Source organism: Halictus rubicundus, chromosome 18, assembly GCF_050948215.1.
Source record: "Halictus rubicundus isolate RS-2024b chromosome 18, iyHalRubi1_principal, whole genome shotgun sequence".
NCBI lineage: Eukaryota > Metazoa > Arthropoda > Insecta > Hymenoptera > Halictidae > Halictus > Halictus rubicundus.
The window spans coordinates 4,222,980-4,244,131 of NC_135166.1; the positions used below are offsets into that span (position 1 = coordinate 4,222,980).

General features: G+C 40.4%; 2 protein-coding genes across 4 annotated transcripts in view; one reads left to right on the top strand and one right to left on the bottom strand.

Annotated features, from left to right (window-relative positions):
* Positions 1-21,152, top strand: part of LOC143362763 (uncharacterized) — a 222,795-nt gene that overhangs the window by 77,515 nt on the left and 124,128 nt on the right. The gene's annotated exons all lie outside the window — the stretch shown is intronic.
* Positions 1-21,152, bottom strand: part of LOC143362757 (odorant receptor Or2-like) — a 361,950-nt gene that overhangs the window by 63,276 nt on the left and 277,522 nt on the right. The gene's annotated exons all lie outside the window — the stretch shown is intronic.

Sequence of the window (21,152 nt, forward strand, 5' to 3'; positions counted from 1 at the left end):
ACACGGTACACACGCGCGCGCGTGCACCGGATCGACGTAAAAACGCTCTGTCAACGTTGCAACGCATTGGATCTCGAAATCGAACCTTTCCACTTTGATTCGCAGTTTGCAAAATTCCCCGTGAAACAAAGAGCAACACAGTGTAACCATTCGCGCGAAATCGTTCTCCCAACGTGCGAATTGCGTCGCACCGACTGACGTCACACTACTTTCGCCGAGCATATAAAATACAGCAGAAAACTCGATTGGCAGCTCGCAAATCGACTTCCGATTTTATTTTGCTCTCCTCACCGCGGTCCCGTAGTTGTACCAGTCACTTATTAATAGCTTTCCCGTGCCTTGAACGATGTAAAATTAACACGAGAAATTGCACAGTATCGATTAATCAAACGTCCAAGTAGCTCCGACTAGATCAAAGTCAATAACAGAGCTTGATAACCGAGTAACCTTACCCTTGCACACCTTCTATTTACATTTCACATTAATTCGACGCCCTCTCTCGTATTCTACCCCATTTACAGTACACACACTCTAGACCACTAAGTTCTCTTAGCACGTATTTATTTTTATTTTTGAGACAAGACGATATTAATTTTAGCGGTCCCATTTATCAAGATGAGGGAGAGGGGAGGCGAGAGCTTAAGCTTGCATCACTGGATTCGTTTCTTCATCGATAGTACAGGGAACTAGGAGTGTGGGGGGGTCCCGATATTTCCGGGTTCGGGTCGGGTCGGGTCGGGAATTTTTCTCGCGATCGGGTCCCGAGGTAATTTCGGGCGCCGAAAATATGCTGCGCGCGTCTACCTTGAACGACAGTGCAATAATATTATCGGCATTGTGCTCGTTAAATTCGGAGAAGAACAACGCCAACCAGCCGACAATCTTTCCCGCGAATACCTCCGCTCGATACGCTCAAAGTTTATATTGTATCCACTTATCGATCGTTTACCAAGCTGTCGCAGCTCGAAACCGACGTTCCCCCGCGGCGCTCTAAACTGAACGGTTTAATTGTTCAGCAGCTACGTAAACTCCGTCGTCTATCATTCCCGTGATCTTGGGGATAAAGCCACTCGGTGTAATCGCTCAGCAAAACTTGGCTGCAAGGTCGTAAAAGCATCTCGAAGAGGCGGAAACAAAGTTAACAGATTTACATGGTAAGCTCCAGATGGTTCGGGGGCTAGGCGAGAAAGGGGTGAAAGAGAGATAGAGAGAATGAAAGTGTGGGGGAGGGGGGGGAACAATGCTAAATTGAGTCGCGAGGCGTTTACTCGCGCCGTGCCGCCTCGGTCGCGAATAGGAAAGTACTTCGTTTGAAACGTTGCCGCGAGCCTGCTCGCGGAGAAAAGCGGCCCGCGCGCGCTATTTCGCCGCGTATATTATAGCTGACGATATTCGCGAGAGGAAAAAACAACGCCGCCGCGGAAAACCGGCGTTACCGGAAGTGTGCAAAACGCGCCGCGACGCCGCGGCGCCGAGAAGCCAGGAAATCCCATTGCTGCAATAGGTTTCCAGCCTCTCCCCCCGCGAAACGGGCTATTGTTCCCTTCTAATCGCAGTATTCAACCACGCTCTGGGTCCTGGCTACTAGGCGGCGCTGTTCAAGATAAAGTTGTCGCGCCGGATGATTCATGCGACCCGCTGCGCGATGCCTTTTAAAAAAGAGTCCCGGACCTTTTAAGCGGTTATCCCGGCCCGACGGCTGAAAAACTGTGCGAAATTTAGCGAATCCTCCCAGTCGAAAGCTCGAGTAATTCGAAAATCATTTCAATTTTTCTATGTACGTGCGTAGATGGAAAAGATCGGTTAAGTCGACTTTTCTCACATCTATCACTCCTGCTTGGTTAAGGGGGGAGGGTCAAGTACACAAGCGTTTCTTCGCGAATTTGTTTTGAAGAGAGCATGATATTTCTTTATTTACAAAAAATTGTACGTTATTGTGCAGCATCTAGACAATCTATATCAATTTTGAGATCATAAAGATATTCATAAATAACTGAGCGAAAATGCGCTGTGCAACACACGGGTCGCTCTAATTATCTGAAATCACAAATCCAAAAGTTTTTCGTTAATATATAATAATACGCTTTGCATGCACCTAAATTTAAAGAAAAAAATTTTTAAATTACAAATTCTGCGCCACTTTGAAAAGAAGTCACAATTGTTTTTTATAAAGAAATGGTTATATAAACATTGTTAATTTCAATTTTTAAAAAAACTTTTAGGTTCATGCAAAGCGTGTTATTATATATTAACGAAAAACTGTTGGATTTGTGATTTCAGATAATTTGAGCGACCTGTGTGTTGCGCAGCGCATTTTAGAGGAGCCAAATCCAAGCAGCTGCTGCTCAGTTATTTATGAATATTTTTATAATCTCAAAATTGATATAGATTGTCTAGATGCTACACAATAACGTACAATTTTTTGTAAATAAAGAAATATTATGCTCTCTTCAAGACAAATTCGAGAAGAAATCGAGAAGAAACGCTTGTTTACTTGACCCTCCCCCCTTAATTAAAACCGTGCTAGGTAGTTCTTTTTGATGGTGATGTGTTTCGAGTGGTAGAGAAATCGTACAACTTGTTAATAACAATAACTCGTATTTTAATTATGACGACTGTACAAAGACGTGACTAGTTGAGAACTGATTGAATACAAACTGAAGACTGAAGAGATGTGAAATTGGTGGTGGAGGTGGTAAATGGTAGAGGGAGAAAATTGGGGGTGAGTGGTTAGAAAGTTGTCCAGACGCTGTCTTAAATTGTTATGTGCCGGAAACTCGCAGAGAAAATGGGACGAGTCCCGTCGTTTGGGTCTCAACAGTCTTCGACTCTTAGGTTAATTTATTGCCTCTAGCAAGGGTGGTCGAGGTGATCGGGACTCGGAGTCAAATTCGAGAGACCCTTTCGTGGGTCCCGCATTGCGTTGCGTCTCAACAATTTTAATGAACTGAACTTGTTAACGGAGAACTCAAAAATACCGTGGAACGCTGAGGAAAGAACCGCGGAATCAGAGTAAGAACACGTGCTCGATTGAACAATTGCGACATTTATTTCAGATTCGACAGTTTCGATGCGAACAGGTTGAATGTAGTCGTAATACTAACTGCTCGACAGGGCACGCCCGAAAACAACAATGAGAGCAAGGGGATGTGTGAATAGCTGTAAGAGAGAGAGAGTAATTAGAATGAATATGTATGTGGATATGAAGTGTGAATGTATATGTAGATCAAGAGACTAAGTGTGAAACATAAACAGTGCTCTGTCGAGAACGTTTGCGAGTGTACCGGGTGGTTTCGATTACCGAAGCGATGATTTTGCCGCAACAGAACTGAATATTTGAGAAAATACCGTGATTTCTCTATATATGTCGCCAAGGCCTAGACGATAAACGACGCGGAGTTATCCGCACTACCGCGGGGTATACCTAGCGAGAGCCCCCAAAGCTCGAGAGGTCTCGGACGGCGAGGAGTGTAAACATAAACGGCTCGGGTATGCCTCCTGCACGATACATGACGCTGGCAAGACCCGTTTCGTGGACAAATATCGAGAATTGCTCCGACAAAAATAATGAAAGAAGTCCGAGTAAACGAATTCCAAAATACTCTCAGTTTTCTCCTCTCGGAGTAAATTTCTTGGTGTTGAAGAGCCTCGCTCGGACAATCTGGGATTGTCGACTGTGTACAGAAAAGTCGTCGAGGCGCGTATCAAGAGTGAAAACGTTGAGAATCTCTCAGACTGACTTTTATGTGATGAGTGTAAAGAAAAAAATCCGCGGTCTAGAAATTAACGACGCCTCGACGAGCGTTGAAGTACCAATCCATGCTTACGGTGAAAACGGTATGGCGGACGCGAGGCAATTAAACACGAAGTCGACCGGACTGAAACGGTAGTGCAATATCTCGACCGAGGCTCGGACAGCAAAGGATTTGAACGCCAAGAGAAATGATAAAAGAGCGCGTTTAAACATCTCGAAATCGCGGCCGACGAAATCAGGTTATGACGCGAGGACGTTTAATATAAAACCCGGTGTTCGCAGGGGAAGGAGGGTGACTCCTTTTACCGGGGGACAATTAAAAGCGGCAGTCTCTTAATTACGAAGCGTCGCTAATTAAACGAATTATATTTAAAGGCTTGTGTATATCCCCACCCCCTACCTCTCCCGATGACGTTCCTTTGTCCTCGGGAAAAGAAGTCACGGGACAAGGCTCATCCGCGACAGCTTCGCCGCGGAACAAAAGTCGGCGCGAGTGGGGCACTCGCGGCTGCACTTTCTTTTTCCAAGTTTCTCGCGAAGAAGGCGATGGGGGAGGAGAAACTGCGCTGGAGTGCGCTAACCTGTATTAGAGCGATGCGTCTTCCACGCGAGGAGAACTACTGGCGCCCGTGGCGGGCAATATAACAAGAGTAACGAAGTCTCCGGCTGATAAATTCACCAGGACGGAAGGAGATCGTTCTCCCTCTCTTCCGGTTCCCATCGGTAGTTACCAGCCGAGCGCTCAGAGACCTCGAAAGTTCCGACGAAGACGCGCTTCAGAATCGCCTGCGAAATCGACCTCCCTTCCGGTATACCGATGCCAATCTCCTCCCCTAATTACGCCCGTTTCGACGACGTTGTTCTTCTTTTCGACTAAGCAGAAATTCGGCCGTTCTCCCGGCGCTCGTTAACAACCCCGCTCTCTTCTCTTCTCTTTCTCTTTTTTTTTTTTTTTGTCCAACGGGCCTGCGCCTTTGTGATGCTTCTTCCTGTTACAGCGGCAAGCGACGTCACGAATCCTCGACTTTGTCTCTCGGCTATCGCCCATCACGCGACGAGACGTGTCCCGGATTTTCACCGGTAACGGTGCAACGGACGGCGGAAAAAAAGTTCAAACGACGTTGTTAGACGAACGCGTGCTTTATTCATATTTTAACGAGAAAGTTGCGCGAGATTTTCGCTTTCTGACGCGTCGAACGCCGCGTGAAAGAATGCACGGTTCCATCAGGAAAATCGAAGCTGACAAAGTTGACCTTGAAAAGTCCTTGACGCGTCCCCCAACAAGCCACAATGTAAATATTAACCCTTCGCACTCGGAGCTATTTTCATTGTAACACTACATTTTTCTTCGGTCTTGGAATATTTTCATTTTATTCGTACGAAACTGATCCGATGTCTACATATGATATTTAAACGTTTAGTAATCGATTGAATACAAATCTTGTAATGTAACAAATATTTTGCAATATTTTTTGTAATTTCTTGTCAGAACAATTTCTAGTGGTGCTTCAGAGTCACCGGTCGAGTGCAAAGGGTTAACCGTAACCTTCTCTTCTATATTCGATTGGAAACCACGTGGTCGCTAATGACTTGAAAATAAACGATATATAATAATAATAAGAAGAAAACGAATAACACCGGTCGGTGCAAGTCTCTTGGAACCATTTTTAATCTCCGTACGTTTCTTGCTGGGTATAGTAATAATGGCGTAAATCAAGGTGGTAATATTCTGCAAATGCGGCAAATGTTTGCAACCGATCGAATTTTAATGGAAACTCGTGGCTATACAGCCCGTAGCCAGGGTCGCGGCGTATCCTGATCGGTAAACGGCCTACTGCATAAGATACACAGCAAACAAGCCGCATTTCCAACGCGCACTTTACCAGACTCGCCCGTTCCACGGCGGGATACGCCAGTTTATTAGTTCATTATCTTGTATATCGAAATATACTTGGTGCCCGTAACGGCCCCTCGAACAACGAAAACGACCGAGCCTCAACTACTTTTAACAATACTTAAACCCTCTATTACCATTATCAAACTGGTTGGAACTTAATCTACAATCCCTTCGGCTGTTTCGTAGAACGAGAGTGGGGGAAAAATCTGATCGAGTGAGACCTTCACGGTGTACCGTAAATTACTGCTGAACGATGGCAGTACACCTTTCAAAGCTCAATAAGTCGACTAGGAAAAATCGTACGTCAAGTTTTAAGCACTAGCTGTGAAGGGAAAGCTTCGATCTTCAAATCTACGGTAGTTTCGATCGCGAGAGAAATTTTTCAATGTTTTTACGAGCGTTTCAATTTGTAATATTTTCGACCAAGAAAGGATCTCGGTTTCCCAGTGGCTGTGTACCATGCAAAAATATCTTGGAGAAAAATTAACGATCGGTGGCAAAAGAAGTAGAGGCTTTAAGCATTGAAATGAGTCCAATTATGCTGTTTTACTATTTACAGTGTCTTCTCGATATGTGTCCACAATACGGGTCTACTCGGGGACATAGATCGGATAGAAGGTGCTATATACAACGAAGCTCTAGAGGCCTCGCTTCATAGCCCCTCACGGGGTGGGTCTTTTATCGGCTAGGCATTTCGGACATATATAGAGGAAAAAATCTGGTCGGAGCGAAAAAACCTGTTTGTAGACAGATAAATCCTCGCTATGGATTTCCTGTGTACAAAATATCATATTTAGGTGTTTTTACTCAATAAACTCTAATAGCTTTTCGCTCAGCATAGAAACAATATAAAATGAAAAAAGCAACAACAAAACTGATTATTAAGTCGTATAATCTGCTGAATGCCAAAAGCTTTTATTTCAAACGTTCTTTCGTACAACAAATGGTTGGAAATTGGAAAATTGAACTGAAATGAAAATTGGACTATTTTCGAGAAATTGTCGATATTTGAACTGTGATAATTTTGTTAAAAAAAAATAGTATACCTAAACTCATTTTCGAGTTTGAAGCGTGTACTTTTGCCATCGATCGTTCAGTTTTGTCTAACAAATATTTTTGTCGAAGATACGTGCTAAGTTGTTGAACGTTGTAAATTACAGGATTGTCGGGAAATAATAAAACGGTGAAATTTAATTGATTTTAGCGTTTACTGGAATGTTTCATCCGCACGAACTGTTGACAGAGAAAACAACATTCTACCCAGCTTCGCCCTCGTGTTTATGCATAAAGGCGGAGGCGGGCTATTTTTGGATGAAGTTTTCAAATTAAAGCGCATCTCATTTAAATATTGACTAATTACGGTCGATTGGATGGTCTAACATGTATTAATCATCTCGTACACGTGTCACGAACGTTACCGTACCTCATTGTATCAACATTCGGATTGTTTGGATTGAATCCACGTGGAATTCGATAATGTAACCGTGAATTGGGTACAACGGGGTAGCATCTCATTTCGGTCACTGTAACGTTACAACACGACGGGTTACGCCCGCGTGAAATAAACATGTCGTCGTAAATAATTATATATGATGTAGACTAATCGAATTAAAGAAGAACCGTTTAATGGCGCGTTAATGCCGTATCGAGCTTCAATATTAGTTAACAGTGGCACACGCTAACATCGTTTCCTGTGCTTTCGCACCAGATACCCAAATAAATTTTTACTTTACCTAATTACATTAATCTATTAATCCGATAACCGTTCAAAATTTTAAAGCGTTACAATTTTTATCATCGAACTCTGCATCAGACTTTTATTGAAAAGTTTCTGCTCCATCTGTGACACGTGTGAGTGTCACGTTTACGGATTCGTTCGTCTAATTTGTTATAAATAAACTGCGAACTGTATGCATCCATGAAAATAACGAGTGGGTGTAATTTAAAACAGTAAAAAAATTAGAGGAACTTAAAAATACTGTTGTATTATTTTTACGTTTCTGTTATGAATTTTCGATTTCACTCCAGTTTGTTGAAATTCGGGTAGAAAATTGTTATTTTGATCAGCACTGTGGAGAAAGTAGTATGAAGAATGCGTACATTAGTTTTCAGTAGGATGCGTAGACGTAACGCGAGCTTACTCGAATCTATTTGTCGCAAAAAATAGTAATTGAATGGCATCGAAAACATTTCGCCGGATGCAATATTGTCGCGGCAAATCGTTTTATTGGAAAATGTTGCTCCGGTGCTTCGTGCCCAGCTAGCCGGCGCATTTTTCGATGGAGTTTCCGCCCGAAATCGAGGGTACGGGCGAGCGGGAAATTTCACCGCGAAAATTTGATCGCGCGATTCCTTTTATAATTCGGGACGGAAGCGCAGTAAAGAAACACGAACGTTGGCGAAGTCGAGTCAACGATTACAACTCCGAAGTGGAATAAAGGGAGGAACGTCGTCGTCCGCCTACGAGTTCACTCAACCAGTTTCCACTTTTAAACTACACGAAACTATTGTATTTTCTTATGATCGGCGAACTGGAAGCGTTCGCTTCACCGATTTCCTCCTTTTCCTTCCATAGTCGCCTGTATTGTCTTCTATACATAGCAACTGTGTTTGTGCAACTGGATAAATATTGACCTTTACGAAAGTGCGTTCAAATTGGACGCGTGTAATTTAATATTAATGCGAACCTACCCATGCAAATCATTCCCCGCCAACCATTCCTATATAAAAACATTTAATATTCAATATCAAGTAATATTAAAATGATAAATAATATTCTTACTATTTAATATTTAAGATCAAATAATATTAAAGAATAAAAAGTATTACTAATATTTAATATTAAAATAATAAATAATATTTAAAAAATAATGAGAAGAATATTAGAATAATAATAGATAATATTTTGTAGCACACAATGTAATAATTAGTTGTTCTCTGTTTTGCTTCTTTATCGACGTATAAAAGTCACCTTGAGTTTCTCTATTGTAAAGAATAAGTTCTAGTATATTCTAGTATATTGTGGTATATTGTGGTATATTCTGGTATATTTGGTAATATTCTGGTGTATTTTGATATATTGTAGTATATTCTAGCATTTTATAGTACATTCTAGTATATTCTAGCATTTTATAGTACATTCTAGTATATTCTAGCATTTTATAGTACATTCTAGTATATTCTAACATTTTATAGTACATTCTAGTATATTCTAGCCCTTTGTAGTACATTCTAGTATATTCTAGCATTTTATAGTACATTCTAGTATATTCTAGCATTTTATATTACATTCTAGTATATTCTAGCATTTTATAGTATATTCTAGTATATTCCAGAATATTGTGTTATATTCTGGTGTATTTTGATATATTGTAGTATATTCTAGCATTTTATAATACATTCTAGTATATTCTAGCATTTTATAGTACATTCTAGTATATTCTAGCATTTTATAGTACATTCTAGTATATTCTAGCATTTTATAGTACATTCTAGTATATTCTATTATATTCAATAGTATATTGTGGTATATTCATTCATATTCTGGTGTATTTTGGTATATTATAGTATATTGTAGTATATTCTAGTATATTCTAGTATATTCTAGTATATTCTAGAATATTGTGGTGTATTCTGGTATATTCTGGTATATTCGGTAATATTCTGGTGTATTTTGGTATATTGTAGTACATTCTAGCATTTTCTGGTACATTATAGTGTATTCTAGTATATTCTAGTATATTCTACTATATTCTGGTATATGCTGGTGCATTCTGGTGTATTGTAGTACATTCTGGAATACTCTGGCGTATTCTCGTCTATTCTGGTACATACTGGTACATTCTAGTAGATTCACTCAGTACACCGGGAACAGACACACGCACATTGCGGTGTTTTCGCTTGATGGCGAACTCATGAAACAGCGTAACTCAGCAAAACGCAGGGACAGCTAGGCAGAATGCATTTTCGAGAGGTAGAGCTGGCACTTGGCAGCGTCGGACTCTGCAGCTTCGTCTGGTCCATGAGCGCTCGCGCGCGCGCACACGAGCGAGCCCTGTACTTTTCTTTCGGTTCCCAGACCTTCCCGTTTGTCCTTTTAATTGAGTTTTTTTTCAAAAACCTCTGTATCAAAATGTCGGCCGCGTATCCGTGCAGCCGAGCACCGGGAACTAGAGAGCACGGCAAAGGAACGAGTAAACTATCGCGCTTCTAATCCCGAGTATATTTCGTCCCGGGGGCGGCAACCCTGTGCCCGACGAAATGTTTTTCAAGTTTACCAGTAGAATAAGAACACCCCGTGGGTGTGTACCTCGTACATTTCGCGGTCTCCTCGTTGCCACTTAACGAACTAAACGAGCGTAACGACTTTCCGAGTTTTGCTTTTTCGAACGCCTTGCCTGACGTTTCAACGTTGACAAAAAGTACCGCGACACGTCGACGCGACGGCGGTTTTGACATCGATGTCATTTTTCACGCATCATTGACGTTACTGATTGGGGGTGGGATCCTTCGAGTGTCACGCGACTTGTCAGTAGCAAATATGTAGGAATATTTTTATTGTCAAGAAACGGTGTCAAGAAAATTGAGAAAATTTGGACGAGTTGATTGATAGCAGAGCTGGGTGAAGTACTATTTTAAATATTAAATAATCCTACTTATTTTTAACAGTGTGTACAGCTTCGAACATGAAATATTTTATTTCGTGCAGTTTGAACAAGAATGTTCTATTATTTTTGGGGTACATGTTATACTGTCACGTTGTTTTCTTGAAGAATAAAATTCATGGCGGCAGTGATCTAAAAATTTTTATCAAAACTTCTAGTTTTCTTCGAAAGAAAAATAAAATTGTTAAGGAGACAATTTTTCTGCAATAATATGTACAGCCGAAAATTTCTACGAGAACCGTCTCGAATTTAGTGATTGAATAAACATCCGCAAATCCGGGAATAAATATGGTAACCGAGTACGGGAAAGCATATCGGCAAACTCTGCGCACGTATGATCTAAATAACTTATACGTATGAATTTGAACAGTGACCCGCATCGGAGCGTAAAATCGTTTATTGAATTTACTCGGTGCGCGATTAAACTCGTTTCGGGCCTTATACAGCCTGAAAGAATTAGCTTAAAAGGGAATGCATTTAAACGGTTACTAATTGTATCACGGAACGTCATTACTCGTATAATTTAGGACGGGCGAGGCCGTATCGTCGAAAAGGTCCCGCGCGATATACGCTAATTCCGTTTGCAACATGCGACGCAAAAACCGTTCCCGTAATTTTTGCGTGCGCAATAACATTCCGTTGATTAGTCGGAATTACGCAACGGCGCGATGCTTCTCCGCGATATTACGTTCGCTCCTTTTTTTTCTTCTTTTTTCTTTTTTTTTTGCGAAATTGGACGCTGTTAATGCGGACAATGCGCTGCTTGGTGGCGCGCACGCATTTACATGTTCCACGCGTAAACGCGTGAGCATTTACGTTATTATGAAGCTAATTGGCCGTGCTTTACAAACTACTAATGATCGTTGCACGGCGGATCTTAGATGGATCCTTAGCTCTGCGAAATGCAACGGATCGTACGTTAACCCTTTGCACTCGAAGCTACTTTAATTCCAAAACGAAACATTTCTTCCCACCTAGAAATATTGCCCTACTATATATTTTTTTTTCATGTTATACATACGAAAATTGTGCAATTTACTCGTACAATACTGAAATGTTTAGTAGTTTATTAAATACAAACAAATTTAATAATGTAAAAAATATTTTGAATAATGATACAGCAATTTTTAGTGGTGCTTCACAGTCACCATTCGAGTGCTAAGGGTTAATAACTGTACCGTGCTTGAAATGACGTATACGCTGTTTTATAAAAGTTAGACGATTTTATTCAGTTGGCTCATCATTTCTGTAACACTATGTGCTTGAACGACGAAATTTATTCAGTCATTCCCAATGGAAGCATCCGTGGAATTTCAATAATTGTAGAATAAAGAAGGTAGATTTCTCACCATTTTTTAAACAGTGTGTGCTTGAACGACCAAATTTATTTAGTAATTTCCAATGGAAGCATCCGTAGAATTTCAATAATTGTAGAATAAAGAAGGTAGATTTCTCACTATTTGTTAAACAGTGTGTGCTTGAACGACGAAATTTATTTAGTAATTTCCAATGGAAGCATCCGTGGAATTTCAATAATTATGAAATAAAAAATGTGAAACCAGATACTCGACCAGTCGTGGTACGGTCAGTGTTAAAATAAAATTTGGTTAAACTTTTTACGAAACGAGTAATTTTGAAACAGTGCTAAAAAGGATTTCTTCATTCGAGCACACACTGTTATAAACATTGCGAGAGATATCAGTGTTGCGATTTTTATAAAACAGCGTGCAGATTTTGTGCTCGGCACGGTTAGTGTAAAAATGGGAATTAATTGTTGGGAATTAATACTGCAACAGTTCGCTGCAACAGCGAAAATTCCGTGTATTTTTGCAATTCAGTGTTTCCATTCGAACTTATCTTACCCGATATCGAATGTTTGATTTTGTGGTGTTCGTACAATTCATTTTTCCCGGGCTGAACAAACATTCATCGCGCCAATGATCTTCGTATGATTGGAAAGTGTTTTTCCATCGGTTCATCTCGCAAATATAACGGCGCAGATGGGGAGCGCTGTGCAAAAAGCGCTTATGCTCTCGAACAGAAAGTAACTCGCGCAAAACCTTCCGAACTTTTTCCGACGAAACTTCTGGATAGGTCTGAAATTCGGAACGAACTGATATAATAAGGTTGATTAAGCGTTGGCGGGTCTCCCCGTCGTTTATCAATAATGAAATTGTCTCCTCTGCCCCCTCCCCCCTCGCCCTCTTGATGGGTCTCGATGTCAAATGTAACCGATGATCCTTTATTAACGTTAACGCAGAGTTTATCAACGTCGACCTAAGTGGTTTCTTGCTTAATCCTGAAGTTTTCGGGGATAATGTCAAAGGGTGGGAATGCTTCTTCGAGTATACTTGAAGACTGCCCTAATGGAGTATCGAACGGGAGAGAAAATTGGATACGTCTATTATTAGGAAAGAAATTTGATCGCGCCAGCGGGATGAATTACGTTTCTCGTTCTGTGCAAAATTATATTAATTGGCTCGAATTACTTCAACATAGCGCGGTATATTCTCAATATTCATCGGAACAACGATATTCCATACATTTCACGTTTAAATGTAAATGCTGTTGAATTTTTATATTGTTTCCTATTGTTTCATTTGTGCTTTAATGATGTTCGGTTTCGTCAAACGTTTTGTGGGAATAATTAGTATTCTGTGAAAATTTAAATGAATCTGGGTTGGTGGTCATAAATAAAATATTTTATATATTTATGATGTAAATTGGTAGATCACGTACAAAACAGTCTAGAGATGCTGTTGCATTATTTGCAAAAATTGAATTAATGCTTATGCTGTCCCTTGGAATATCAATTCAGACGATTTTTATTTTGCATAAAAATCCACAGTAATAATAGTCGGTAGACTATTCTCTCTGCAATTGAAAATTCTGAAAAAAGTCAGGCATATTTTAGCAATTAGAATGCACGCCTATGAATTTTCTCAGAATTTTTAGCTTCGAAATCGAATTTTAAAAAATAAGAAAACTGTTGAATCACCTGTTTCTTGCGGAAGCAATCAGATGCTAAGTTTATATTTTTGCAGTTTGAGTATCTCGCTGTGGTTGTTAACATACGATTTGTTCAGATTTTTCAGGGGGCACAGAGTTCGCACTTGAAAAACTGTTGAACAAATCGGAAAATTAGCGGCGAAAGCCAGAAACCTCGCGAAAGTGTAAAATTCAACGAGCTGCCTGTTTTGAACTTTCAATTATCGGAATTGTGGCGATGCATCCGCGAAAGTTTCCGTCGAGGAAGTTTCGTCCCGCGGTTCAATAAAATTTCTACTTCTTGAAAGGAACACTTCTCTTTGCATTATTGGAGTTTTCGAGAAGTGTCCTTGGATAAAACGAATTTCTGGTCGATCTTCGACAATAATGCTTCGAATGCCTTTGACAGGTACGACAATAGAACTCTCACCGGAGGCAGAGACAACGCGAATTGAATTGAAAGAAACCAGGCACAGCCAGCAAAAAGGATGCGCGGTGCACATGTAACGTTTTGTTATCACTGTGACAAAAATATTGACGGCCGCGATAAGAAACCTGAATCCACGTCCTTATCAATCGGGGATTCGCGGGTCCAGCAACAAACAATTGCATTTGGCAGTCTGCCCTAATCTCTTATCGTAGTTACAGTCTTCATATCTGTCACAAATGCGTAGCCGATAAAAGTCCCAGAACTATCCCCACTGCCACGTTCAGAGTTTCTCGATATATGTCCCTGGCTAGGCCCGTGTTTTGGACAAATATCGAGTAAACACTGTATTTTCCTTTATATTTCCTGATATATAAATATAGCGTTCATAAATATTATTTTAAATAAATAGCAAAAATTGTATTGTTTCTCGTGTTTAAATTTTTGTGTCTGTAGTGGATCACTTTCTTTCGAATTTTGATAAGGTGGAATGAACTCGTTAGGCGTGAACGAAATTTAGATCTTTTGCATCGATGCGATGTTGAGCAAAGCTACCAGTTAATCGGATTATTCAAGGATTACTTGAAGTATCTAACAAGCTCATAATAAGCGGACGCAGATTATATCCGAGCATGATACAGCGAAGTATTGAAGTTTACGTATTAGAATCTATTATTAGCCAGTTAACTGTTCTATATCCTATCTTAAACTAATTTCCAGAAACGTGAGAATGTTCATTCGAAATATTTAAATATTAATCGGTACTAAGGCAGAAAATGAGATACAATAGAATCATTTTTCAATACGATCAACCCCGTCGTCTCTGGACTTAACAGCAAAAATGAGAAATAGCCTAATCAATCCGTACCGCATCGACGAATCCCGGGCAACGGGCGGCCGACTAAACTTCATCGAGTCGCAGAGAGTTCAGAAGTCGCAGAAAAATAGGGTATCACACTCGAAACTTACTTTTGCATGAGGAATCATTCCGTTTTCAATTGTGCTAAAAGTTCACTCTATAAATTCCCGGGCGCGGTGACGTGTGGGACGGAGGGGAAGGGGGGGGGGGGGGAGAAAGTAACTTCTTTCTTTTGAATTCAGCGGGAAAAAGAGAAGAAGAAAAAGGTGTCTCATGCATTCTCGAACCTACCGGTTACGTACGAGGTCACTCGCGCGCCAGATTACGGAGAATAGAAAATTACAATTTTAGTTTTCGCCCTCGTTTTGCTTCTTCGCACGTCCTCGATTTGCATGTGCACGTCTAGGGTAGGGGGGAGGGGGAAGGGGGGAAGGGGGCGAACTCCCGGATCTTTCGGGAAACCCGGAAGTAGTATCCGAGGAAAGTTTCCGCCTTGGAATCCCGACTCCCGAATGTTGGAAAGCTAGTTTGAAACGCGAGTCGCGCGAACCCCGGCTATTGTCGTCGAAAAAACATTCGCGACAACATTTTCATTAACCCCTTCCCCCGACCGCCCAGACGTGCTCGATAAAAAGTCACTTTCCGCTCGCCCTTTCGTCGCCGAGGCAGCTAATTAACGATCAGAACGACCGCCGCGTGGAACTGTCGACAATGCTCGGACTGGTGCGCTTCGACGAGTTCTGCCGGAACAGCACACCGGCAAAGCCGCTGAGCGTGCACGGTTTACTTTAAGGTCTCTTTCACCTGCGTACGGAGTCACCTACGGCCCCGTGCACCCGTGCACGCGAATGCACCGTGCGCAAGCCGAACCTGTCATTTGCAAGCCCCTTAGAAATGGAAAAACAAGGCCCGCGCTGCACTCTACCGAGGTCTATTGCCGCACAGCGAATCGAAAGCTCGCCGAAGGCACATTTTCTACTTATGCACCTTCGTTCCGCGTTGTCGAGCACCGTTCTAACGCGACTTCGACGCGCTAAATGCTACGTCAGACCATGGAACAGACGACTACGAATTACACAATAACATACAGCCAACTCTATTCTTTACGCCACTCGGAAACAAAACACGGTCCGAAATGAATGACACGTATGCGATAGGTGGGCAAATATGTTCGGTGCCTTTCTATCAACTGAGGTAACTTTCGCTCAAATTATACGGAATAATTCAATAAGACATAATTGTTAGAAATAATTGATTTCGCACCGTTATTTTCAGTACTGTTATTTGAAAATAAAAATAACATTGGTTTAGTCGGAATAATAGCAAATTGAAATTGTGTATTATTTCGGTATTTATTTATTTCATATTTGATCAAAGAGATACAGTAAAGTCTCGATCTAAGCCGAACGGAGCTACATGATCTTAGTCGGTTTGACTATCCCCTCCACTGAGGGGCATACGTATAGCGTATAGCATAATGTATAGTGTAAACATGCCGCGTAATCCGATACCGGGTCGGTATATTTTCTTTATTACGTATTCCCAAACAAATATCAAGCAATTAATGCAAATCCTACAAATATAAACCGAAAAATGCAAAACCGATCAAGTAAACGTTGGAAACTGCTTGAACGAGATATGCTAATTTGTGAGAAAAATAATGTGAACTAAAAAATAATAAATATGTCGGAAGAGCTTAGAAGCGCAGTTATATTTGTCTTCAATTTAATAGAATTGTTAAAAATAGATATATATGTTTTTATGGAACTCATGTTTTTTTTTTAACTGATGCAGAAAATGTTTATTTTGCATGACGATTCATGGTCTATTCATAAACAGTTTCCAGGGCCATTGAGGATATTACAGTTATGCTAGGCAGGTTTTTGCAAACTGTGCGCGTTGCGGCACTAAAATATTTCCATCAATTTTAAGCTTTTAAAGCGCGCGGATAAAAGTGGAACGCGTTATGCTCAATTCAGAATATTCTCTCTCTTTTGGAAAATAGCAGTAATTCGAAATGGAAAATACGGTTTTAAGTCGGGAATTTGGTTGTTTTTTCTTTTTATATAAATTGAATAACTTTTCTACGGCATCGTATACAATTCTGCAGTAGTTTTTCTACATTATATAACCATGAAGTGTTTACAAAAACGTATCCGTGCTCTGATTGGTCCATATTTTTCGTTAATAACTCCCGAACAGAACCGCGGAGAACATTTTCGCAAAGGAAAAAGTATCTTCAAATGATTTTCGGGACACCCTGTAGTGGACATAAAATCTCCAAGAATAAAATCCTGTGAATCTTCAAAACTGTGTTAGTAAAGCTGTAAGTGTTACACTCGAGCAGAAATCTTTCAACAATTTCGTCGCTCGATGTTTTATGCTTGATAACGCATGAAAAGTTCATAACACGCGCTCTTGCTTTTGACTCCGATTTCCAAGGTATTCAGGGAAATTGGACTCGTTAACCTTTAAACTGTGTTTTTGCCTGGAAGAGCCAAAAGGCAGCAAGAAAAATTGCCCATTACTTTCAGCGAAGTCGGCTGCGAGCTTACGAAGTCCCCAAAAGACCGTAATTCTCAGGTTACCGAGATATCAAAGAGTGAAAAGTGGAAGCAAAAGTTAACGAATTTTCTCGGCGATTCCGGTGATCGATAACATTTAAAAATTGAAATTGCAATGATCAAGTCGCCGTGGTTTCGAGGCTGCGATGACCCCGTTAACGTGGATAGGGGTTGAACACTGTTCCCGGTTAAATGTGTGTTGACCTTATTGTTAGGGACCGTCCGATATCTGATAACAGGGAAGGGTGGCTACTTTAGAATTATCTGTTTGAGCTCGGCAAGCGAGATCACAAAAAAACTGGAGTGGATAAGACACTGCAGTTCAGACGATATCTCAATTACTGACTCAGCATGGAGGTTTTCTTATTTTTCACCACAGCCTCCTAATGATTTTTCGACTCAATTGCAAATTCTTTTCCTCCACGAAGCAAAAATTAGTGGATTGCAAAATTTAGTGGATTTATTTATGGAGATTATAATACGATTTATTAAAATTATTAAGAAAAGAAATTCGTTTACATTTCACTTCTGCAAAGAGATCCTCAATCGAATCAATATTAATTGATTGTATGTATAAAATCAGTAGTGAGGGATACGTAAATATCTCAAGGGAATTTAGGAATCTATTACGGTTATTAACAAATGGAAGAGCTCTCTATTTTGCATAAACATCCACAGTCCGGTTATTATAGAACAGGAAGGAAGAAAATATACTAAATTTTGGTATATTCTTGCAGTTAGTTTCAACCTTCCACAAATTTTAGATTAGAAAACAAAATTTTCCTGAAAATAATTTATACTAGACACAGTTTCTGTAAATGCAATTGTGACCCAAAAATCGTTCGTCTTACATTTCAAAAAATACAATTAAAGTGCCTAAAGTGAAAGCCTATGATGAACACTTAATAATCCTATCAAGCGTCTTTTAATCGGTGTCCTTAACCTGAAATAATCCCGTAACTTGTGGAAATATCGACTGCCTGAAAAGACCATTTTCAAAATAAACGCTTCATTAATTTTATGACTGGACTGCGAATTTTATTCAAAATAAACATCTTCAATGATTTTAATGTGCTGTCGAGTCGCACATCTATGTGCATCTGCGTGTAGTGCGGTGTACAGAATAGTCTTAAGTTTTGAGGTTAGGGCGTCGCGAATAAGTGTCGTTACTAATACAGCGCGTAAATTAGTAATCGAGTGATTATACTACTGTTTCGTAATCAGGTAAAAGATAATCTTTCTACTGTTTTACATTTCACTTACTCATTTTAGTTCATAAACGCATACAATTCGCAGTGATTGTCTTCGACTTATTAGAATTATGAAAAGAAGAAACACATCTTAGTTTTCTATTCCAATTTCATCTAATTTTAGATTCTAGATGAAATTTTCCGAGAAAAATTTTTCAACAACTGATTCGACCTTTCGAGAGTGAATAGCGTGTTATTTGTTGCGCTATTCTCGAAACGCGATTCAACGAGAAGTCACCTGTAGGGAGCCGTGTGTTCCAATTCCATTTTGGTTTTCAGTAATGAGGTCCCCCGAAACGTTTCCGATGGTGTCCGTGATAAAGGGTTCCGGAATTTTTCGCGCAGTCAGTTTAATCGGCTGCTTTGCCCGTTAATGGCGGTGAATTGCGACATCGGCGTTAATGGCTCGCGTGGTAGGAGAAAACAGCTCGCTATCGCTTACTTATCAGTGGTTCAGATTCAATTGGCACTCGTTTTCGTCCGGGGAGAATGATATTATTCGCCCCCGTGGTATGTGTTTCACGTTCCGCGAAACCGATAAACTGGAATTGCGGGCCGTATTCAAAAGGGAACGAAAGAAGAATGGAACGCGACGCAAGAACTGCACATTTCTCACGGCGCGGGGCGTCATTAACGTTCATTAAACTTAAACTTGGTGGTACGGTGGACCGGCGCGCACGCGTGTACCGCGCGCACCATATTTACCGGTAGCTTTGTTCCTTTTTCCGCGTTCAACCGACTTTCATCAGCCAGCCACGCCAGATTGTATCGTTTCGCGCTTGCTTTCGACGCGAAAATAGAAATTTCGTCGTGCACGTCCCCTTCCGATGCGTCCATTGTGCCACGGGGGAACCGTGGCGAACGATTTTTCCCAATGTCACAGGAAACTTTGTTGCACTGCCAGTGATTTTGGAAAAATTCCCTTTTTTTGCTCGGCTAACGCAACAATCAAGACAGCCCTATTCCTACTCATACGAGGCTGGTATACTTGGAACTAGGAACATACATATTATTACTGATTTATTTCGATTAGATGAACACTTTTTAAAAAAAGTAAAATTGTAAGATAATAGAAATGAACCTTATGTCGCGATCAATCTTGTTACTAATTATTTCGTGTATAGGTGCATCATTGGCGGAGAAAATTGTACTTACGAAAATGTACGAGAAAGATATACCAATTTTGAGGTTATGTCACGCTCCGAGTGGGTACCGCTTGGGTTTATTGCTGGAAAAATAAGTGTAATTAATGTAGGCCCGGTAATTGAGTCAAGAAACGTTTATGTGTTGGATCTGAATAGTTCCACGAACGCAATTACAGCTCGAATACATTGGTAAGATGAAAACAAAGTGCATAATAATATGCATCGGAAGGGGCGTAGCAGCAGGAAAAACACATCAGCGGGTGGTATATAAACGATCCGACACTGAGTACGTTTCCCGCGGCAAGCAGGGAAATGATCAATACGAGACGCATAAATGGCAATGTAATGGTTGACTAAATTTAAGCGGCAAAAATCCCGGGAAATATTGCAAACGCGCAAACGCGTACACACAAACGCGCCATTTCGCTGTTGACGGAAAATATCGAAATGGCGCTTCTATACAATAAACCAAGGAATTTCATAAAATAAAAGTATTTCGTTGTCTTTTTCTTTTTATTTCGTTTTTCACGAAATTATAGTCAAACATGCGCTCCGCGCGCGTTCCCTCCAATATGGCCGGACTGCTCTGGAACATTATTTGCTGATTCTATGTTTAATGAGTATACGTACTGCAGTTTTTACCCCGTTCATTACCTTGGCTATCTGTCGGGCATCAGTTTATACCACGGGGGCTGCATGCTGAAAAAGTACCGTGCCATTGGCGGTGTTTACAAAATGAGTGGAAATGGTCAGCAATGGTCAGCCGTATGAATAAAATACGACTCGGGCGTATATGCACCGTGAATGCAGCGTGGGCAGATATTTTGTTGAATATAAAGTTCATTTTTAAGAAAATCAATAGTTTCTGCTGGCTTTATCGACACGCCTCGCAATTGTCAACGCATTCTGCCTGTATTTAAAATCGCTACTGTGACTCATTGTATTTAATACCGCATTTTGAGTTACTTCTTTCTGGTTTACAATATTAAATTCTTTATTTCATAAATATTCAACAAATGACATGGTAAATGACGAATTATTCTATCATCGAATGTACGCGTGTTTCAACACCGGTATCTCCTAGCCGATGTATGTCTCTAGCTAGACCCGTGTTTTGGACATATATAGACGTTTTACGACATGTAATATTTTCTGTTCGGATTTGCAACTGAGAAGGGGAAATATGACGTTTGTGCTATAACCATTTTGTGCTACTTGAGGACTGCAATGTTCACGTCTTTCCTTACGACATTTGTTGGATACTACTACATCTCTTAACACTTTGACTGCCAAACTAGAAACCCAAAAAGTTCCATAAAATCAAAGTAAGTTATTTAATGAAATAAAAATTGAAAAAAATTAAATGTACGATATTGAGTAGTCCTCCAACTTTCTTGCATTTTACAGATCCTAACTAAATTTGGTACAATGAATATATTAACGTAAAAATTCATTTTAAAACCTGGACAAATAATTCCGTCACCCACACATGGGTGACATGGCAGTGAACGTGTCAATCGATTTAGTAACACGTACATATTCGTATCGATAAGAAATCGATTTACTGAAATGCACATTTCCCTCCGATATCGGTATGGGAACAA